At 36.7% G+C, this 24,933-nt stretch overlaps 1 pseudogene across 1 annotated transcript in view; it reads right to left on the bottom strand.

Moving 5' to 3' along the window:
• The window catches only part of LOC149804801 (uncharacterized), a 155,308-nt pseudogene that overhangs the window by 28,901 nt on the left and 101,474 nt on the right, over positions 1-24,933 (bottom strand). Inside the window, exons 18-24 of the transcript XR_016416698.1 lie at positions 21,876-22,063; positions 14,973-15,572; positions 8,187-8,349; positions 5,985-6,175; positions 5,178-5,372; positions 4,558-4,713; positions 719-832 (exon numbers count right to left, since the gene is read on the bottom strand). The product of XR_016416698.1 is annotated as an uncharacterized LOC149804801 (transcript). The remainder of the gene's footprint in view (positions 1-718; positions 833-4,557; positions 4,714-5,177; positions 5,373-5,984; positions 6,176-8,186; positions 8,350-14,972; positions 15,573-21,875; positions 22,064-24,933) is intronic.

The raw sequence follows: 24,933 nt of genomic DNA, 5'->3' as shown, positions 1-24,933 counted from the left end.
GTTACAGTTTGTTGAAATAATGATTGAACAGACTAAACTACCTGTGAGGATGTCATCAATCGCAGTTGCTGTTTATGTCTGCCTCAACAAGAACAATGTCATTCCTTGTTATGGTTTGCCCTAAGATTTGTTTTTCAACAGCTCCCAAAAGTTTTCAATGAGTACTTTTTCTTCAGGAAAAAAAATATCACGTAGAAAGTTCAATTTTTGCAAGAAAAGAGTACCTGTTTATCACACAAAAGACCTTTCAATCAATAAAACTGTTCGGCAGATTGAAAATAATAGATTTTTTAATCAATTTATATATTCTATTTTGGTTTATCTTCCCTTGTTTTGATTTTTTGTATTAGGGACTTTTTATGGGAAAAAAGGAGTGTCAACTTTTAGCATCAGTGGAACATACACCATGCCAGTGGGTATGTTTCATCAATGATATAGAAATGAAGTTGCAGCATGGAAGAGCAAATCTGGATGATTTCATATCAAAGGCAAACAACTTCCATCTTTCAATAAAATTCACGGCAGAAGTCTCCAACTCAAACTACCTTTTCTGGACACAACAGCTAGACTGGTAGAAAACAAACTCCATATAGACATTTGGTTTTCATTGATCATTTGATTACCATTCATTCTACATTTGTTTGCATTCAATCTGCATTTCATTTGCATTTATTTTTCATTTTTGCCCCACATACCACAGTCAAAACAGGTGACTCACCTGTGTCTGTCTTGCCTGCTCCAGCTGTTTGTTGACCTCCACAAGTTCCTGGTTCAGTCTTGACACTTGACTCTGCAGAGCTTCTCTCTCAAGTACGACTGCATCATTTCCTGTCTGGTAAATACACAAACAAACAACATCATTCATACAATGGTAATATTACTCATCATGTTCTCCACTTACCAATAACTGAACTCGTGGCTGGGGAATGGCAAATTTCAATCTCCTGTCATATACAAAATATTCCAATAAACCACTCTCCAATCTGACCAACCATGCAGGTGTAAATATTTACCTAATTAAATTTGTACAGGTAAGGTTTAGTGGTCAGACAAAAGTTGGTCCAACCAAGTGAGTCACCTAGACAATCTTGGCTTTACAACATGTATAATTTCAAATCCTCGTAACTCCAAACTTCTCTATGTCCAATTTTCATAAAATGTTTACAATTTAAATGTATTTAGTCGCTTACTATGATTTCTTCTGTGAATAAAATGTCAATTTAAAAAAAGAAAGCTATGATAAATATTTTTGCTGTGCATTTTCTTTAAATTCAAGAGGTCAAATGATACATTAAAAGTAGAGATCATATGTTATGACTTGAGGTCAGATGCACATTAAGACTCAAGGTAATATGACACATAAAAACTTGAGATCAGATAATACATTATGACTTAAGGTCTGATGATACATTATGACTTGAGGTCAGATGACACATTATGACTTGAGGTCTGATGATACATTATGACTTGAGGTCAGCTGATACATTATGACTTGAGGTCAGATACTTATTAAGACTTGAGGTCATATAATGTAGTATTATGATTTGAGGTCAGATGATGTATTATGACTTGAGGTAAGATGTTACATTATGACTTGAGGTCAGATCATACATTATGACGTGAGGTCAAATCATACATTATGACTTGAGGTCAGATACTCATTAAGATGTGAGGTCAAATGACACATCAAGACTGGAGGTCAGATGATACATTATGACTTGAGGTCATATAATGTAGTATTATGACTTGAGGTCAGATGATACATTATGACTTGAGGTCAGATGATACATTATGACTTGAGGTCAGATGATACATTATGACTTGAGGTCATATCAAAGACTAAGCCAAGAGGATAAATATTACATTTAAACAAAAGGTCAAATGATAACAGTACATTAAGTAAACAAGAATCCTTTGAAGGCACTGATATTCTACTAGCTGAAAAGAACATCCACAAATTCATAAGACATTTCCTTGTATTAACTCTAAACCAACTCTGGTATTTTTCAGCAATACCAAGATTTTCAAATTAGCTGTTGTGGATGTCAGACTGGCACCATTTTCATTAGAACCAGCAATCAAGCCTAAGAAGTCTTCTGGTGGTTACCCATGCTGATATGGCTTTTGGTTTCGGAAAACAATAACAGTTTTTTCATGATGGCTGCCATGGTGGCTATATGGGTATGAGACTGATATCATTTTCTTTTAGGATCAATTAAATATTACAGAAAGTCTTTGGTAAAAGCACAAATTACTGATATGACCAGTCATCCTGGAATGTAGCTATAACAAGATTTTCAAGATGGCCATCGTGGCATTCATACTGGATGTCTGCTTGGCAATTTTTTTATTTATATCCACTAGAAATCATACATGGCTGGATGTTTGAGCTGTACCATTTTCATTTAGGACCTACCAGACATCATAGGAAGTCATTCAGTAAAAGATTCATGTTGAAATAGTCATTTATTCAGCAGAAGCAGCACTAACAATATATTAAAGATGGCAAATGTGGCACCCATATTGGATGTCATATCAGCAAAATTTTCATTTAAGACAACCAGACATTGTTAGATGTCTGCTCGTGAAAACCCCATGTTGACAGGACTTTCTATTCAGGCTGAGTATTGAAACAATTTTCAAGATGACTACCAAGGCAGTTGTACTGGACATTCAATTAGCACAATTTTCAATTAGGACCAAAAAGATACTATAAGAAGTCTTCTGATGGAAATCTCTTGTCAGCATTACTTTTTGTTCAGGATAATAGTAATAACACAACTGTCAAGATGGTTTCAAGAAGGGTAGCAATAACAAGATTTTCAAGACGGCTGCTATGGTGTCCATATTTAATGTTTGAGTGGCACCATTTTCATTTGGACTGCTTAACTCATTCAGCCCCAGCACCGTTATCAGTATCACTGCTGTTATGCCCCAGCAGCACTAAGCTGTGTCTAGATGCTTGTGCCCCAGAGAGTATTTACCTGTTTGGAAAATTTTGTAAACATCATGCACATGCATTCACTCTTACCTTAATTTCTCTTCTTATATCCAATAAAAATCCACGAAATAGTCACCAATTATTTCAAATGAATTTGTCTACACAGTGATGTATTTTATTTCCTATTTGTTCAAGTCTTTCACAACTTATTTATACACTATTTACAAAATTATGTGCAACATTTTTAGAAATCTCATCAGCCCTCAATTTCATCACCACTATCAGCATCCTCTTCTTCTGACGATTCAATCTCAGAAACTTTTATGTCTGAATCAAAATCTCGCAAAATATCCAACTGCCGAAGCTTGCTCAATATTTTCAAGATCAAACCCAAGAAACTCATCACTTTCGCTCTCATTGCCATCATTTACAATTTTTCATGAACAGAAGATGTGTAGTCAAACTGCTCTCAATTAGTAACCCTTGGCTTCTGAACATTTCAAATCTGCCCAAAGGAAAGTAAAATCATTTCTGATTGGTTTAATATTGGTCTGATTCTTGGAAGAAAAAAAAACATTTTTAACCAATCAGAGACGTATCTAACACACATTCACCATGACTGGAGATGGGATCAGCCACTGAAGGCAGTAAAAAACCATGACTACAGGCAGGATCAGCCACTGAATGCAGAAACCGGATCATGTGTACAGATGGGATCGGGGCCGAATGTGTTAAACCTAAGGATGAATGTGTGTGTAAAGTTTCATGGCAATCTGCAAAGTAGTTTTGGAGTAGTTGCAATTTATAATAAATTTGTGCTAATTGATGGACAGATGATGAACAAAAGACCTGCCCATAAGCTCATCTGGTTTATCACCGGCAGAATTAACAAAGCAAGCCTGCACCATCAGTTATTTTACAGGGATGAACATAACACTAACTAATTACTGTGGTCACCACAGACATTTCCTAACTCTCAAAGATTGGATTTAGAAAATGATATTTTGTTCATAAGGTACAAACCTCATGGTTCTGAGGTTGATTCTAAACATATCCATTATTTTAGTCAATAGATACTATCTTAATGAATCAGTGGATACTACTGGACTAAAACAATGGATACTACTGGTCTAAAACAAAGGATACTATCTGACTAAAACAATGGATACTATTTGACCAATTCCCGACTTTAACTCATTCAACATTTAGTAACCACATGGGAAAGACTAACATTCAACACTAGGTAAATTTCAAGACATTTAATAAACATAGGTAACATATATTCAATGACTTAACAAATTTCATTTTTGTTATAGGTACACACACATGGTACCATTGTAAAGAAGACAAATTCAGGTATCTGAAAATATGCTTATAAGCAAGTTTAAGCTCACAAAGGTGCCTATACAGGTAAATCGAAAGGTAACTCGAAGCTAAATTTCATTGGATCCAAAATTATAAATGTTATACAAAGCTTTAAAAGACTAATATGTGGTCTCTTTATGAGCAATTGTAATGCACTCATTGCTTGAATAAATGCAGTTATTAAAGGGTTAAAGTAGTTCTTAAAATGATTACTCAGTACTCTGGTTCATTAAGATTTTAGGATTACTTACCTGTTCTTTGCTGCTGTCCTCGGCTGATTGGAGGTACTCAGCCTTCACAGCAGTGATGGAACCCTCTTTCTCTTGTGACAGCTCCTCGATCCGCAATTCCAGTGCACGTTTGGTGCTCCCTAAGGCCTCATGCATTTCCTGGTGACTAAGCTCAAGCTGCAGAAAGACATATAAGCATTCATGTATCACCTAAGAAACACTAAATTGTATATATGTATTTCAAATAATTGGTGGTATAAGAGGAAGAGAAGTCTAAATATTCATGGAGATCCTGCAATTCTGTAACCTCTCTGATGCTGCCACTGACTCCTCAAGCTGGTGGCATGATGTGGTTGGTCCAAACATCCATCCTTCCTTATCCCCCTACTTCCTTTCCATTCATGTGAAGGAAAGAGGGAAGCCAGGCATGTGTTGCTTGCGTGTAAACTATGTCATTTCTCTTCTTGTTTGAAGGCATGTTTTAGGTGAGATCTGCAGTCCTCATCTGCTCTTTTGTCTCTCCTAGCATACATGTTGTTGAGCATTTACAACTACATGTATGTGTGAGTGCATGTCGAGAAAGAGCGAAAGAAGAGAGCAAGAGTGCACACATGTGCATATGCATAATTATGTTCTTTTACCTGTCTCTTTTCCTGTTGCAGGCGAGATATGGTTTTGTTGAGGTCTTCACCCCTCATGCGGTTCTTGTTCTCAGTATCCAATGCCTCTTGGAGGTCCTGTACCTCTTCCTTTAGCAGTTGGACCTGAGCTTCAAACTCATGCCTCTCTTCCTCAAAAGCTACCTTAACCTCCTCCATCTGCTGCAGAATCTCCTCCTATGAAGTAGTAAAATCATTATAGCTGACACATGGCAAAATTCATCCTGTCAAGTGCTCTGGATTCAACAAGGTACCAATAAAGCAACAAACTATCAAACAATAAAAAGCTAAGTTTTAACTAATCTAATTACTTTCAACTCTCATAGAGTCTTTGCCAAAAGCAAATACAAAACAGAGACAAGACTAACAATAAGCACAAAAGTGTTGAAATTGTGCAAGTTTGCCTCAGTATGTCTAATGTAAGTATTGTCTAAAAATGTCTCCAGTGTCAGGTTCACACACACACATGAACACACCAATCCTTGGGAAAAGTTTTGTCTGCCGAGATGCCTCAAATAATATGGCAGCCAACTTCAGTCTATCTGACACTGCCAGAAAACACACATCATAATTCATATTCATGGGGAAGCAGCAATAGGCTTTTTGTCAAACATACTATATTCCTATGTATCAGGAATCAAAGAACAATTCAAAAATATCCTTTGCTTTAATAAGATACAGGCTCACAATAATCAAAACCTAGAATTTCCTGTTGCCTCAAACAACATTTAAAAGTTATTAAATTTCACTAGGAATCATTACACCTTCCATTTTTTATAACACCCATACCTCCACCTCCTCCCTGATTTGCCTGGCTATTTCCTCCTCCAATTCCTCTCTGTCTGCTTCAAACCTCTGGGCCAGTGCCTCCCTCTCCTCCTCCATTTTCTGCTCTGCTTCTGCCAACTGCTGCCGTAATGCCTCAACCTTCACCTCATGCTGCGCAATCAACTCACTCCTCTCCTCTTCAAATGTACGGCCTAAATATGAATGTAACTTTTGTCACTATTGGAATCCAGAGACAAAAATCAGTCACTTTAGTCACCACTTTACATGTCTACAAGTATTAAAACTCTTTTGTTATATCTAAAAGCTTTACTAAATTGTGAATCTGAATCCCATTTTATGCCTGTTGCTGGTGCCTGGCCCCACTTTCATAAAATGCCTCAGTTTGAGCAAATAATTACCTGAAGAACATGTACTCCTTCGAACCATTTCATTAAATGATATTTACATATAAATCTTACAATTTATACGATTTTTCAATAATAACCAGGCATATTTGTTTATCATTGTGTACCAAACTTACCAATATAGGTATGATAATGTGTACATGTACCCTTGCATTTTACCAGTCCAGGTATGATAATGTGTACATGTACTCTTGGATTTTACCAATACAGGTATGATAATGTTTACATGTACCCTTGCATTTTACCAATACAGGTATGATAATGTTTACATGTACCCTTGTATTTCACTGAGCTATTAAATTTCTGTCAGAATATAACAAATTAATAACAGAAAATAAAAAAAAATCAGTTTCATCAAACAATCAGAAGAAGGTGCTTTCTATATGCATCTTAATATTTACAAATTAACTGGGATAAAAAACAACACCATCACCAATAATTCTGTGCAACTAGTTTTGCAGTTACTGTATGCTTCTTAGGCACAAAATGTTTTGAAACAAAAGATGACATCTCTATATTTGAAAACCATGTATACATTTATGCAACAAATTTTTAACATTATTTGATGGAATAAATGTATTTTGGAAAACTTTAAATCTGAAGTTACCTCAATTAAAAATTCAGAATGAATATACTTTTTCACAATTAAATTAACAACAAAATAATTTTTAAATAGGTCAAAAGAAACAAGTATTCCACTGAATGTATCGTCCCCTGTCAACAGTGTAATTACAACCTAAATTCCTGTGTACATCATGGATATCTGACTATGTACATTAGACATGGAAATTATATATCGGAATTTCAACTGAATAAAGTCAATGATGTAGATGACAAGTTTCTTTCAAACACTGCTACACAGGATTTGTTGGTAGCACCGGTGATAGAGATCTGGTCACCTATCCATAACACCTATTCTCTCTTTTGGGGCCATTCAATTTCCTCACCTCCAAAAGTGAAATTCTAAACAGTTAACTCTTGATGTACTGAGAGAATGTATTCTAACTAAGACTGTAGGAATATGTTTATATACAACCAGGAGTAGAACACACATTAGCACAAAGTACACTCATTGAACGGTATTAAACTTCAAACAATATAAGATACAGAGAATAAATTGCAACCTGCATAGACTGGCAGAGTTTATCCACCTGTAAGGGAGGGAACACCACTTTATAAAACTAGTCCAGAATTATGTTACAGAACCTTTATTAACTGCCTATACAGTAATACCTCGAACATTCGCGAGGTTAGGTTCCAGAACCAGTCACGGATCAGGAGGAATCGCGAATGTTTGGTACGAGTCACTAAAAATGCTAATAAATGCTTATTTCTACAGTTTAAACCCTAAATATGACCCAAATCATGCTCCCAAAGCACTTTATTTTCATTTAAAAGTTAGCTTAATACATTACCCTTAAAAAGAGAAATAAATGGTTGACGTAAAAATAGAGTACAGTATCGCCTAATGGGTATTTGCCACACTAGCGCATTTACAGTACGGTACATGTATACTAATATTACCCCTATACTAATTCATTGGCTGCCGTTTTCTTTTGCACTCACAGTAAGGTAAAACCAAGTAACGAATGGGACTGTAAACTTAATGACTGACATTTTCTTTGTCATTGTCAGGAAGGTAAACTAGGTAAACTTCATATGTCACAGAAGTCATATAACGAAGGTACAATTCAATAAAATAAAGAAAACATGTACGTAGAGATACTAATGAAAATTTCGCGAATCCGTGAATTCACGAACCCAGAAACGCGAATGCACGAGGTATTACTGTACTTACAGAGTTTAGCTTTCATTGTCTCAATGCTCTCTTCAAACTGGGTTGTCTCCCTTCCCATACTCTTCTGCATTTCTTCTCTCTCCCTCTGCATCAGTTCCTCTTTGTGTTTTTCTAGTAAACTGTAGAAATCATCATACAACTTCCCTCTTAGAGCTCCAATTCCCTGGAAATCACATACTGGTCAATAAGATTTGAAGGAAGAAAATACTAGTACTTTATGTAACATGTCACAATAACAGCTATATTATGACAATTAATGTCATCACAATAACAGACATATGATGCCAATTAATGTCATCACAATAACAGACATATGATGCCAATTAATGTCATCACAATAACAGACATATGATGCCAATTAATGTCATCACAATAAAATCTATATTATGACAATTAATGTGTTCACAATAACAGCTATATGATGCAAATTAAAAGATGCAGTCTAAAAATTCAAACCTTTAATAAGAAATTACATTTAAAACATGAGCTATAACATTGATCCTCAAATGAGGATTTACTATTTATTAAGCACTTTTTCAAATGCTATGTTTTGTTTCTTTAATTAGTCATTTTTAAAATGCTAAAGAATAAATGGTCACACACTTGTCATTCAAACCTGACTTTAAATTTTGCACTGAGAGGGTGTAGGGGGTAACAGATTATACTGCTCAACTATTTCACTTACTGGTCAAAATGTGACATAAATAAAATGTATATATGGATATGATGTTTTATCGTTGTTATTTCTAACACTGCTTTCATAAAATCCCATAAGAGTGGTGTTTAAAAGTCAGATAAAAGTAATGAAAGCCAGAAGGATCCATACCAAATGTAGGCCCTTCATGGGGGCTGTAGGTTGTGCCATTAAATGACAAGATAAGAGAAAATTAAAGATCTGAACTGCTTACTTGTTACTCAGTGATCAGTGGCAGACACAGAAAAAACATGGTTTTAATCATTCTGATTGGGCAATATTACTCCATTTCAATGACTTTTCAAAATCAGTGAGTAAAGCTCAAGAATGGAATTAAAGAGTTTTTAGAATAAACTGATGACATTCCAGCTTTCACTTCTGAAATAATCTGCAAATTTAAGATGTCTGAATGGTCTAATACTGAAGACAAAAAAAAATATTTAATTTAATTTACATGATCAGCAGATTTTTGTTGTATACATGCTGTGTTAGTTACAAAATCATGTTTTAGACAATGGATTAACCATCAGCCAGAAGGACCTCCAGTTTACTATTGTGCATGGATCCTATGAGAAATATGGACCAATAGTAACTTTGAATACTTTAAGGGAAGTCCCTGTGTATTCCTGTGCATAACACGTTCATTACCTGGATTGCTTACCAATGACTGACAAGGCTTTTACCTGTCCAGGTCAGTTAAATGTTCAAACACCCACAAAACCCCAAAAACTACAAATTAACTGGTTGATTTGTATGATCATTTTCTTTTTAACTCTTCATATTAGAGGCAAGTTCTTCATTACTCTGACAGGTTTTGGGTAAAAGATTTTGAAACCCGACATTACTCTGACAGTTTTTGGGTAAGAGATTTCGAAACCCGACATTACTCTGACAGGTTTTGGGTAAAAGATTTTGAAACCCGACATTACTCTGACAGTTTTTGGGTAAGAGATTTTGAAACCTGACATTACTCTGACAGGTTTCGGGTAAGAGACTTTGAAACCTGATACTCTGACAGTTTTTGGGAGAGAGAGTGTTAAATCTACCATTATACTGAATATCTATTTCAGAATTTTCGAGTTGCCTTTGGAGCCAAAATTAGGTCACAATCAGATCTGTAATAGTGGTAGTCATATCTTAAATTAACTCTAGAATCTGCCCCAATTCCACAAATAGGGATTCAACCTATCAAGTATACCACTCCCTCAATAACTCGTGCCCTGATAACTGGCAATCCTGCTTATAACACATTGTCCAGCATAGATATCCTTTCAAAGAAAATATTTTTTTAAAAAGTGTTGAACATGATAAAAATTGATATAAGAACTGGTAAATAAAATCTTGATACATCCCTCATTTTATCATCGAAAATGCTGATTAATTGCCATAAAATATGGAATCAACATTGTGAAATTCATAAGTTTTCATTAGAAATCACATATTTTGTTAGGTTTTATTGGAAACATATTTTCTCAATACAATGTAAATAATCTGGTGAAATAGCGATCAATGAAAAATTCTGGCAAATGCTAACAGGAGGCAACAGCGAAGAAAATAAACACCAATTAAGGGAAACAGTATAATCACAACATGTTCTCTTTTATGAAAACATTAAAAGAGTCACTCAACCGTCACATCGAAATCCTTGAGTACTTCTGTGAAAACCTAACTACATGCTGGCTTTGATTTGATTTACAACTTGGGGAAGTGTTTGTTTCATTATAAAAATTGATTAAGAGATCCAAGTTGTTTAATCACTTTGAATATGTCGTTTGTATCATATTATGCATGGCAGGTACAATAAAATAATACAAAGGCATTTAAATCTGAGCATTAAGTACTTGTGGTCAATACTGTTTTCAAAATCAATTAATTTTATTTGACAAATCAAAAATGGTTTCAAAAGTATTATGCGCTTAATATATAAATATAAATATATATATATATATATATATATATATATATATATATATATATATATATATTAATTAGTAATGTACCCTCATCATTTGTAAATGTGACCGTGGAGAGTAAAGGAATCAAGCAAAAGAAATATTCACTGAATGAAAATCTAAGCATCATAGACAGGATTCAGAGTCATGTAGCAAGATCAAAAGCCTGTAGAGAATTCAAAGGTTGACTCAAGGCTGAGCAGAAACTTCAGGATTACTTACACAATCTTGATTCAGATGATGGTCCAAACAAAAACAGGTATGGACTGCAAACAATACCAAATTAGATGATGCTGTCTACAACTGGTTCTCATAGCAACATGAACAATGTGTTCCTCTCTCTGGAACAATTCTCAAGGGCCAGGAAGAGAAAATGGCAAAAAGTATGGATAATGCCTCTGATTTCATTACAAGCCATGGATGGCTTTGCAGACTCCAGTACCAACATGAAAGAAAATCAAATTCATTGTCGGAGAGATAAGCTCAGCGAATCAGGAAGCCGCATGCAATTATTCAAATTAGTTCAGAGAGACAATCAGCCATGAGTAATACACAGATGTGTGGGATACACAAAAGACCAAATTTACAATTGTGATGAGGATGATCTTAGTTACAGAATGATGCCAAACAAAACTCTAGCTACCAGAGATGACCCACACATAATGGAGGTATTCAAGCATAACAAAGAGAGATTAACACTTTTGTTTTGTGTGAACAAAACTGACACACAACATCAAACTGTTATGTTTTGGCAAATACAAGTCCATCACAGGAACATGAACAGCCTTCCATCTGCATATAGAAATAGTGGAAACAAATTGGATAACTGCAACTATATTTATGGAGTTATATTTCAAGATGTTTGTTCCAGCCATCAGAAACTACCAGTGATCCAGGGGCTATGATGAGAAAGCTCTACTGTTGTTAGATAATTGCCCAGCCCATCCTCCCTGCTGATTCACTTGTAATAAGTGATGGAATAATCTGGGTGGAACATCTACCTAAAAATACAAGATCTATAATCCAGCCACTAGACCAGAGAATTATCAGCACTTTTAAGCAGAATTACCATCGACTTGTAATACAGTGGACAGCGGAGAAAGTGTTAAGACCTTTCTCAAGAGTGTGAGTTTAAAAGAGGTTGTATTCATGGATTGTCAAGCATGGAAAGCAGTCACTCCTAAGATAATAGATGTTGGAGGAAGGGTCTTGGAACTGCCTTTGACATAAAGCAAGTCAGCACTTGAAACAGTGATGATGATAGGAGGTTTCATCCAAACAGATGTCACTCATGCAGAGGCTGTTTGGGAGAAAAATTTTCACAGACTCATGGTGCTGAGATGGGGGTTCCTCATGACAATTATATGGAGTGGATATGTGCTGGCAATGACTGTCCCACAGCCAAATACATGTCAGATGAATAAATTATGAATTTTGTAACAAACAAATTTGCAACATTGTATCTTGATAAGAATGTCAATCTTTTTATTTTTATACACAAAAAAAACCCAGACTAATTTTGAATGAACAATAAAAGTAGCATGTATCAAATTCAACACAAAATTCAAGCTTTACAAGCTCCAATTTTTTTCATGAAAAACTACTTATTTAGAGACTATGGTGCAGAATGCACGAAGATCAGTGACAAAATTAACAATGTGTGAAGTGGTACACATATTAAGTGAATGGAAACCATGTGAAAAATGTTTTTGACGAACTCTTCAAGAAAGTTTATCCAGAAATTAAAGGCAATTTATGAGGAAAAAAGTACACCATTATGAAGTGATATTTATTCACAGTTAATCTCAAAATTATCATAAATCAAGTATTCAACAATGTAACCTTTCAACCCCCAACCCCACCATTTTTGCTTCCATGTCAATCCATTTACTAATTTTTTTTAGGTCACTTGATAACTTGCTTCCTCGCTTATTGTGCAGTTGATGTTTATGGGCCAAGCAGTGTAGAATTATTGAGGGAAAGTGGTATTCACAATCCTTTGAGAGAGATATGATATAATAAAATGATGAAATGAATTCAAAACATTTATCATGTTAAAGCTGCTACAAATAGAAGGCACTGACAGAAGATGAACTGAAAAGCTGAAAACAATGTTTGTTATCTCAGATATTGTATATTTGTATAAAATAAATTTGGGGTAATTCCAAATGTAGAAATTTATTGCAGAGAAGTGAGTGAGTAGTACAATGGGTCTGTAGTGATAATAAATACAGTCTGGTATACCAAGTTAAGGACTGCTCCATTGGCTTAGTGGTTAAAGTATCTGCTTCAAATGTGGGAGGTCACAGGTTTGAACCCTGGCAGGGTCATACCAAAGACTTATAAAAATAGTACTAACAACTGCCTCGCTTGGTGCTCAGCATTCAGAGGTTAGTGTTAGGACTGGTCAGCCTGGTGTCAGGATAATGTAACTGGGTGGGACATGATGTTGCATGTCTGTGGCATGATGTCCCAGTGCTAGACATCACTATAAAGTGCCACACTGCAAACATCATAGTGATATGACTGAAAAAAATGTTAAAAATCCAAATCACACACACACGAAGTTATTGTGAAGCAAAAAGTGTCAATCGTGATAACAAATACCACTTAGTACATCAAGTTAACATGAACTAGAATGTATCAATGTATTAATATGTAGTAGAATATGTAAATAATAATACACACTACAATTTGGTACATCATATAATGTGTAGTAAAATGTTTTAACTGAAAATTATGATAATAAATACCATTTGGTAAAATCTATTACATCAAGTTAACATATAGTTGAATGTGTCAATAATAAATACCATTTGGTACATAGTCAATGTGTATGAAAATGTGCCATCAATGATAACAAATATCAGTTGGTACACAAATTCATCATATACATGTAAAATTCTCCCCAACTGAAGAAAAATATTCCTTCCTCCAATTTGTAACTATATGACCAGAAAAGAACATGATCCCAATCAGCTTTCTTTGCCATATCCAATATGTAGAATGTATTCCTCTTTTGACTTGGACAGACAATAAAAGACATCACAGCATGGTAGGATGGAATGTTAGCAGTAATAGTTGGAAATTATTACATAATCAATACCTGCTACAACTGCTGACAAGCTCTCTTGATAGTGAGAATAATACACCTTGGAAAAAGTAACAGGCACAACATATTAGGAATCTGTGGGAGGGGCTAAGGATCTGTCCCTAACAGGAACCTGTGGGAGGGGCTAAGGATCTGTCTCTAACATGAGTTTACAGAATCAGTTCGAGTGTCAGTAATCTAAGGACATTAGAAAATTTCTTAACCAAAGAAAGCATTCCTGTTCCCTTACACAGTGGAGGTGTTGACTTCTCTAAGACAGAAAGAGACCTAGACCCCACCCGGGAAAGGAGAGTGTCATCCCAAGATAACGAGAATGAAGTGGGACCCTTATTCCTTTCACTCTAAGTGCTGCAACTGTCAGTGAAGTCCCACAATGAATCTTCCCACAGACAACAAATAGGAAAATCAGTGGGATGTGTACACTTAGTATATGATAATCAGGTGGGTATGTATCCCATCGGTTCTTCTTATGGCAACATTTAAACATATCTTGTGATATAATTAAATTGGAAATAGAATACACACACACAAAATAAAATTCACTGACATCCCTAATCAAAGTGCAAAACTCCTTCAAAAAGGAAAAGAGAAACAGAAACAAAGCAAGGAAATAAAGCAAGAACTATGGAGTAAATAACTCTATGTTTGGTTGAAAAAAAGCTTAAAGACAAAAACAAAGGCAAATTTCATTAGCTCTCATGTCCAAATATTTGTAGACACAAATATTTGGACATGAGAGCCCAAGGAAAAAGACAGATATTCAATATGTTATATAGGAATATGAAATCAGACTGGGAGCATGTTCTTTTCTTTTTTGGCCACCAATTACTAATAGGAGAAGGGAAGAGCTAGGACTAGAAACTTAGCAACCTGGAAATGATGAGCAATGCTTGCAAAAGTAAAACAAGCTCAACTGGACACTTATGAAACTAAAACATGTAAATAATCCCATCTGAAGCTATTTAATTGCAGTAAGTTGATAATATTTGCAAAATATTTAAAAAAACAATTTCAAATCAGTGACTAACCTTGCTGAAGATCTTTTCATACTCTTCAATCTCACCACAGTGCTCCTCACTCATTTCCTGCACTTTCTGGTTGAAGAGATCCTCAAGGACCTGTCTCTCTTTGCTAAATTCCTGCTCCATCTTTCGTCTCTGTTGCTCCAGCTTCTGCTCCACCTCACGCCTCATCATCTCTGCCCTTTGCTCTGTGTCCTGATGCTGGAACTCCATTTGTTGTTCCAAGTCACGCTTCTGTAGCAATATCTGTTGCTCAGCATCCCGTTGTTGTTCAGCAAGTCGTTGTTCTAGCTCTACCTTCTGCCTCTTAAGCTCCTTTGTGGTCATCTTTTGCTCAGTCAATACCTCTTCCAACTCAAACCTCTCTTTCTCATACTTTGCCTTGAGGTCTCTGATCTGGTTTCTTACATCCTCTTCATATTCCTGCTGCAACCTCTCCATCAACCTCTGTTTCTCCTCTGCAAATTTTTGCTCTCGTAGATTCTTTTCTGACTCATACCTCTCAATCAAGTCCTCTTTTTCACTGACAAATTTGGTCTGCAGCTCCTTGCAGAGTTCAGCTAATGCTTCCTGCTGCAGCTTCTCAAAATCATCAATCATGCTGGCCTTGAAAAAAAAACAATGTGCATGAAGTTGTACTGTTTTCAACAAGTTCACAATGGCAAATTAGCATAATGCATGAGTAGAAGGAAGGTTTAGGGGACTAGTTATATGCATGAGTGAAAGAAAGGGTAGGGGACTACATATATTCATTAGTGGAATGAAGGGTAGGGGACTAGCATATGCAATAATGGAAGGTTAAGGGACTAGCATATGCACGAGTGGAAAGAAGGGTAGGGGACTAGATATATGCATGAGTGGAAGGAAGGGTAGGGGACTAGCATATGCATGAGTGGAAGGAAGGGTAGGGGACTAGATATATGCAAGAGTGGAAGACGGTTAAGGGACTAGCATATGCATGAGTGGAAGGAAGGGTAGGGGATTAGAATATGCATGAGTGGAAGGAATGGTAGGGGTACCTGATATTAATCTTACCTGGGCATTTGACCCGTCAATAATCATCACACAATTATACAAGATGATATGTCCTTTTACGGAGTAATCCTATACAAACAGGAATTCCAACAACACAGCAATTCTTGCATATACTGGAAGTCTTCAATACAAAGTGTTAAACAAATACACCATGTCCTCATTTACTTGCATCCATAAAGAAAATATGAAACATTGTATTTAAATCTTCCTTTTGGAAGTACAACTAATTTTAATCAACTAATACATATCTGCTATTATTGCATTGCTATCCCTTTTCCTGGCACTAGTTCCCAGTCCAAGGTGAATTCGCTCCTCCAATTAGTTATTAGAGGTGTAAAAATGAAAACAACATAATCCCTGCTTAATGCCTTAGTTACCTGTGTTATTTAGAATACAATCCTTCTTTGGCTTGGACCGAGACTGAAAGAAAACATGAGCAGGGAGGTGGGAGGGAATTTTATAGATATAACTGTTAAGTATTACATAACTAATATTAACTTTACCCCCAAAACCAAACTTTATCAGCAGTGATGTGTCAGTTGCTATAACTGCATCACCAGCTTTACCAGCCTATTGGAAAACTAATGGCTCCAAGATAAGCTGCCATAGTGAACTTACCATCTGATGTAAGTAGGGTGCTCTCTTGCAGAGTGGAAAATGGGTTGACAAGAACAGGCCCAAACATAAATGCCTTTGCTCTGGTGTAGCACTGAAGGAAAGAACTCTGTTGGTGAAAAACTGATCAGCTCCACTGATAGGATAATCTGAACTCAGGATGATGGCAGCCAAAATATCAGAGGTACCACTGAGCTTTGAAAGAAGAGGTGATTCCAATGATTTCTTTCTCATATGATGTATCGAAACAGAAACATAGTGGCCATAACTGGGCACATGAGGTGATCTTCATCAGTCCCAGTAGAGATGTGACAGATGGTGGATGTCAACTGGATTGGACTACCAAATTTGGTTGATATTTGGCCATAAACCCCAATTACTACTGATTATAAGCCCCTTTCCACCAATAAGGCAGGAGTTTTACTCCCTCTCCTTACTGACACAAATCAGAGAAGGAGAGCTGCATTACGGGTAAAGTTATGAAAGGAAGCCTCACTCATAATGTGTTTTAGAAAACAACCAAACAACACATGAAGAGTTACATCTAGACATTAATAAGCAAGAGACTGGTCTCTGAAGCTCAAAGTACCTAATCAGTTCCAAGTGATGATGGTCCAACCCTAAGATGGAGCCAATAGAGAACTTAAAAAGTATTGGAAGGCTGCATAATGGCCTTTTGCTATCGAGAAGTTTTTATTTCTTTAGGGGGAAAAAGACGAAAATCTGCAACTGCAGTCAGATCATAACAATTATGATAAATGCATTACTGCTGCATCAGATACAGAATATGCTCCACTTGGCATCGTGAACCTTGGAAGTCAACTGCCGTCTAGCCTGGAGCAATTTCAACTTCCAAGTAAAGAGAAGGGGCATGAGTGCCCTCTTGAGGTAGGCCACAATCAAAATATTATCCATGACAACCACGATACAGCAATGTCTTGTGTCTTGTAATATTAGCAAAACAGATCACATTTCTAGATTGTTGCTATGAAGGTAAGAATCTTTCCAAGACCACTAGTCCTGCAGGACAACCCTCACTGGGCTCACGGCTAGCACCCCAGCCTGAATATCTTGTGTTGATGTACAGCAAAGAGTAAGGTTCTGAGGTCTGTTACCAGAACTCCAATTAGAAATACGTTCCAATTTAGCTGCTCTCACCGATGTGATGAAATCTGGATTGCAAAGGAATCCAAGCTAATAAGGTGTCCCTGTGAGTTCTCCTGGATGTAGGAAACAAAAATTGCGAATAAAATGTGGCTAGGGTTATTAAATTCAGAGTTTTCTGGAAAGAGTAGCAGTGGCACGCAAAGTTTTCTTAAACATGAACTGTCCCTTGATTTATCAAGAAATTCTTCCCCATGTAAATAACTGAGATGGGATCAGATCTGACTTCTGGTTGTGGATTAGCCCCAGATGAGTTACTCTCTTATGACACAAGGTATGATGGGAAACCAAAAACCCTTAATAAGCCACAAGGTAGGTATTGGATGTCTATGGAGACTGACCTGTCATTCAAACTTGTTCCGTTTCTAACTAAGGTGAACATCTTCATCTTGAAGCACTCTTCCTGCAGAAATCTATTTAACAAGTTTAAACTTTTCCCTTTTTCTTTAAAACCAGGAATATCTGGGAAGAGAATCTGTGAATTTTAATGTCTCTTACTCTCACTACTGGCCTCTTCTTAAAGGATTCCAGTTTGGTTTGGTGAAACCGAATGGGGGTCCTTAAATCAGGTGGACGATCTCATAAACAAAACAAGTAACACTATTTTGTTGTGGACAGTACCCATACATCATTCATTAGGTTCATGCAGGCCTGTAATAAAAGTAGTATTATGGCATCTACTGGGACATTGGGGAGAGGAGGACTTGGCAAAGGAGGATGCGAATCCCTGGCATGTATTGTATCATTAAGGTGGACTGTCTCCCTCCTTAGGAATGGGGAGGGCTCCTGTCCTTGTCATTTCAGCAACCCTGTCTTGTGAAGGACAGGTGAGAGGAGTTTTAAAATGGGTCTGAGAGCTCTGCTGGGATGCCTGCTTAAAACCTTTTGATGGGTAACCCATAAACCTCTCAAGATGTGGACACTTTTTTTGTCAGTTTATCTGGAACTGGGACCATGGCCAGGGACCAGTGTTGTTGATGCTTCATATCTTTAGAGTCCACTTTAAGGCTTAACCCACCAAATGAAGTCTCCAATTCAAGTGGGGCTGACCTCAACAGATTCTTCCAATGCTCCAGCAAAACCTCTTAAGTATCTAAAGTGGAATTTCTCCCTATGGAGTCAAGGGGCTCAAAAGAGACTGTAGATGACATTAGAGCAAGTGACTTGAAATTTGTCAACAGCCTCCAAAAATCTCAACAAGGCAGGCATCGGCAGAGATTCTGCCTTCAACAGATTTAAAGTAGCAGATATAACAGATAAGCATGGAAAGCAATATTTGATGAGCATCTGAACCAATGTATCCAAACAAATTTTGAGATTAATTGGGATAAGGCAAATGTCCTCAACAATATTCCCAACTGAGATGCTCCTGAGTCCAGTGCTGGGGGCTTGATGGGCCAAGAGGCCAAATGTACCCTATATATGAAGGAAGAAATGGGGACTGCAGTAAAGAAATGGGATCTCATCATACCTTCTGCTGTATCGTTATCTCTTGCCCCTTGTGCTTACCTCTTGTGCTAACTCCTTAACCACTGATGAGTGTGGGAGGAAGAGAAGGCCCACTTATCATTGCAACCTCAAAACATCGCCAAATGGGAGAGGATTCTGGTGTCTGATGACCTCGATTGCTTTGCACACACATATGAGCAAGTGGTACTCGTTTGTTAAAAATCAAATTTAAATGACCTTTTATTGCCCGACCCACAGGACAGGACAGAGATGGGGACTCAAAGGAGAAGGACCTGACATGAAAAGGTCCTCCAGAACAAATTCGCATCTACTAGAATTGAGAATACACCAACCTATTGTCAAATATAGGGCAAGATAGGACTATCCCTTCTTTTCTTCCTCCTTGGGAATTTTTAATGATTTAGTGTTCATAATTCTATTACCACTCACTAAAAGACAGGACTGTCCCATTCTTTCTCCTCAAGGAAGGTGACTAATGATCCCTAGTGATGCAAGAAAATATTAATGGCCCCCATCCTTGTCCATTGATAATGAAGCCGCAGAAGAGGATAGGGGAAGGCTATAGTCTGCATGGTCCTCTGACCCACAGAACTGAAAATGGGGGAGGTCACCAGGTAATACTTGTCCCCAAGTCCCGTTGGGTTTGAATGGGAACATAGGGTAAGAGGGTGTCAACCTAGGGGAGTGTCCCAAGCACCCTTATAGCTGAATAACATAAAGAATACAAGTCTTCTAAAGGGACTACACTCAATACTAATTGCCAGGAATATAAGACAAAAACCATTTCTTCTTTTTATTTGCCAAGTGTGGAAACCAAATGGATATTTATGAGCAATAACATGATTTTCAAATTGGCCCCTGTGGTGACCATACTGGATATATGCCTAGCACCATTTTCATTATAAGTCTACTTGTGAAAATCCTATATTGGCATGACCATCCATCTAGATGTAACAAAAACAAGATTTTCAAGATGATCACTGAGGAAGCCATACTGGATATCAGACTGGCACCATTTCATTAGGACCAATTAGACATCATGAAAAAAAGAATTCTCTCTGGTAAAAATCCTAAAGGCTATGTTGATATGACAATCCATTCAGGATGGGTAGCAATAAAAAGATTTTCAACATGGTTGCTATTTGATAACAAAACAGCAGCAATTTTACTTAGGAAAAACCAAGCATCATAAGACAACTTATGGTGAAAATCTCATTCTGTTCTGGAGGTATAGCAATAACATGATTTTCAAGATGGCTGCCATGATGGCCATACGGGATGTCAGATCTGCATTATTTTGATTTAGGATGAAATAGATTTCATAAGAAGTTTTTCAGTGAATGACAATTCAGGCAGAAAGAGAAGTGATAAAGCCTTATTAAAACATTATTTTCATTAGAAACTAGAGTAAACCGATTTCAGTTGCTGTTTCAACTTTGGGCACTGTGTCAATATTCTGTCAAAAGTCACCTTCAATAATATTCATGTTTTAATTATGGATGAAATATTTGGCAAATAGTTGTATCAACATTAGTAACAAAAAACTGTCATGTTGTGGTTGTTTCATTGGTACATAATGCAAAAATAAAAAGATTATGTCAATGTCTGCTTCTGGGATCCTGAAATTCTAATGGTTCCAGTGAAACATTTTTCTTGAAAACCAACATGAAAGCCATTTATTTGTGAAATTTAATATATAAACAATAAAATTACATCTCTATTAATTGTACACTTTAAAACTATTTTATAGAATTCCACTCAAATGTTTTTAAGAATTAATTGTTATTAACTGACACAAATAGCCTTATTGCATTAAAAATATGAAACACCAATATAACTGGTAAATTCAAATTGTGACATTTAAAGAGAAACCCAAACAACTCTTGGAGGATAGTTGTTCTTGCTGGTATCTATTTTCTTACCTTGGCTTCACTTATTTTATTCTACAGGTACCACAACAAAAGCCATATGGTGTGAGGGACTAATGTAATGTCAACAGTAAAATCTCTGAGGCAATCATTCAATTATAGATCCCATAACAAGTCCAGGAGATATGCACTGACGCCTCATTTGTTGTGTGTTTTGTCCAATAGAGTGATTAAACACTTCAAAAAACATAATAAACAAGCAAGCTTAGTCAGAAACACTGAGTGTCCAAAGAAACAATGCACATCCTCATCACCTCTAAATGAATCTAAATCTGTCACATATTTATGTTATCTGTAATCCAACTGATACCTTATTTTCACTTCTTTAAAGGCAATACTGGGTAATTAAATGGGCAAAACAAATCAAAGATGCAGTGATATAAAAAGAATTCCTCATACTAATGTCCAGTTGCTGCAGACCATGTGCTGACAAATAAGAACAGAAGCTGTCAACCGTTAATGTACACATGCATCAAATGATGATCAGTGAATGGTGGAATGAAGTTCTGAGATGAAAAAAGAGAGTTTGAAATGTAAGATATCACATGTGCATTATATATTAGTACATGTTATAAATATCAAAACATAGTATTATACACTGCTCCAGAAGATGCTGATGTCAGAATTGATATGCTTTTTTTGCCTTTGAGGTGATAAAGCCAGTAAATAATGGCAATTTAAATGACAGTTTCTATACCTTCTCCTTCTCAAAGTTTCTAAGAATGTCTGCTTTCTCGCGATCAAGCCTTTCCTCTGCCTCAGTGATCTCAAGTCTGGCTGCCTGTTCGATGTCTTTCTGTTCCAGCTCAAACAGGTTCTTCAGATCCTGCAGCTCCTTTTTCAACATCTCAATCTGTATGTCACGCTCACCAATACTGCTCACACCTAGAATTAAATACCTCAATCTTTATGACATGCTCTCAAATACTTCTCATGCCTAGAATTATATATTACAATCTTTATGACATGCCTTATACCACTCATGCATTGAGAAATTGCACTGCTTTCCTTTTCGAGGACTCCTAGTACCTAGTCCAAGCTAAATATTCTCTGCTCCAAATAGTATTGGAGGGTTAGAATTGAAAAGAACATTACTATAGTCTGACTCCTAAAGCAGAAAGCACATGATGATATTACTTTCCTTAATAAAGTAGTAACAATGACAATATTTTCAAGATCATTGCCAAATTTAATACCAGACTGGCTTCATTTTCATTTAGGACCAACTAGGCATAATAAGAAGTCATTTTCTGAAGGCACAATAACAATATGACCAGCCAAATAGAAGTAAAATTAACACCAGTTTCAATTATGATTAACAAGACATCACGGGAAATCTTTTAGTGAAAACTCCATGCTGATATGGTGGCCATATTGGATGTACAAGTGGCACCTCCTCGTTCAGTAACAACCGGACATTACAAGAAAACTTCTGGTGAAAACCCTATGTGTGCTGCTGTGGTGTCCATAATGGGCCTCAGATCAGCACCATTTTCATTTAGGACCAACTAGACATCATAAGAAATTTTTCACTGTAAAACCCATGCTGATATGTTTATCCATTTGGAAGGAGTAGTGATCACAAATTTTAAATTGGCCACTGTAGCAGCCATAGTAAATATCAGGAAAACAGTCTTAAGGATAAGGTTCAAAACCAACTAGAATATGAGATGAATAGTTTAAGAGGAGTAATGATAACAAACACTGTTTTGGGATGGATGGAACATATACAACAGACCATCCCATAATCTCCTCTGGTCTATGACTATTAGAGCATGACAAAACATTTGAATAGCAGTAGTACATTAACTGATATCACTGCATTGCTGAATTTACAAGTCATGAAGGAGGCCTCAACAAAGTTGGTATAGGAAATAATTGCATAAATCCTTACAGTAGCAGTGTTCACTACTGTAGGCTGGTAAAAGTTTGGGCTACATGCTGTGCCATCACTATAGGACCCAAGGACAAAATGCCTTTGATCTGGTGTACCAAAGAAACTGCCAAAAGGCAATTTTCATAAAAGTATCCAAAGAGGTATTATTTCTGGAGGCCTAAGATGTAGCAACAGCTTAACATGAAAAGAAAGGTCCCTCTCAGTGAGAGACTGATAAACTCTCCACCTGGAAATGGTGGCAGCTGAAAAGTCAGAGGAACCCTTAATAGAAAGTAATAAGAGATGCTTCCAACCCTTACTTCTCATTTTTAGAAGAATCCGAAATTAAGCTCTAAATGGGTAAATAATAATGGGTCTGTCTTTGATTCCAGGTCAGGGAACAAGGCTAGCAAAAGAGATAGACTAAAGTCATAATTATTGGTAAACTATAAACAACCCATATACTTTGACAAAGCATGAAGCTCACTCCTCTTCATGGATGCTAAGAAAGCATGAAGACAGTCTTAGGAGCAAGATTATGAAAGCACTCAAAGGTCAATAAAGTTTTAAAAAACAAAAGATTCCATGTAGGCATTAGTGAGATACTGATACCTGAAACTCAAAACACTTGACAAGATCAGCAAGATAAGAGTCTGACCCAAGAATGTTAAAAAGTACAATCCTATAATATTTAATAATAAACACACAACATTCTATTTCTTCAAAAAGGAACAAAAGAAAATCTACAACTCTGCTCAAAAGAAGACAACTAGGATCAATGCAACAAACATGGAAGAATTTCCAATCATATCGAAAACTCAGGAAGCAGCATATCTCCTAGGCTAGACGATGCAGCGGACAACCTTGCTTAAAATATGGTCCTGGATGATTATTACTTGAGATACAAAAATCATGAAGGTGAAGAATCTGTGGGCTGTGGTGGAGGAGAGACAAACTGTGCAGATCCTACATGTTTTAAACTCTTGGGCTTGTCTGCAAACAGGTTAAGTAGGCACTGTATCACAACCATTTGGGCTGAGCAGTGGCAATCTTAACTTGGTGGAACACCTGCCATGTTATTTTGAATGGTGAGAAGGTCTTGTAATACACTGAAAGCATATATAGCCCATGCCCATGATCTTGTACTAGAGAGACATAAAAGGGAGTTTGTTAATTAGTCTTTTAGGTAACAAGTCCACCTGGGGTCTCCCCCACTTCTGAAAAAGTGCTACCAAATGCTGCATAGACCACTCCATAAGGACCACATGACCCTCTATGGCAGTCATTCTTAACTCCAGGTCATGATGACATTCTGGAGGGTTACCAGTATTTTTTTAGGGTGGCAAAATTTATCATAATGTGGACACGGGGTCACGAGTCTCAATTTATTATTATTATTTAGGGTCACAGCCAAAAAAGGTTGGGAAACATACCTCTATGGACAGACTGTCATACAGGAAATCCCCCTTATCTAGAATGTGGCAGACTTAGTGATCTCTGCTGAAGTTGTCCATTTGTTAAGGTTCTGAGTTCCACCAAAAAAGGAGCATATGTACTTCCCTGACAGAGTAGGTACGCCACTACTGACATGTTGTTTGAGGTCGCCATAATACATTTACACTTTATGAGTTGATATACCCCTGTAATTCTAGAAACACTGCCTACATTTCCAAGTAGTTTATGTTAAGCGTTGCTTCTTTCAAGGACAAAATTCACAAAGTACACCCTCCGGCTCCAGGTGAACAACCAATCCCAAATCTGATAAGTCTCTGTCAGTGAAAGGAGCAAGGTTTGGGGGTGTGAATTTGGATGCCAGTCAGAAACTATGTGCAAAAAATCAGATTCCATTTCACATGACAACAGCACTCATATCTCCTGC

The sequence above is a fragment of the Sinohyriopsis cumingii genome, chromosome 2 (genome assembly GCF_028554795.1).
Source record: "Sinohyriopsis cumingii isolate HCF-2022 chromosome 2, ASM2855479v2, whole genome shotgun sequence".
NCBI lineage: Eukaryota > Metazoa > Mollusca > Bivalvia > Unionida > Unionidae > Sinohyriopsis > Sinohyriopsis cumingii.
This window is presented reverse-complemented; position numbering and strand designations above follow the sequence as displayed.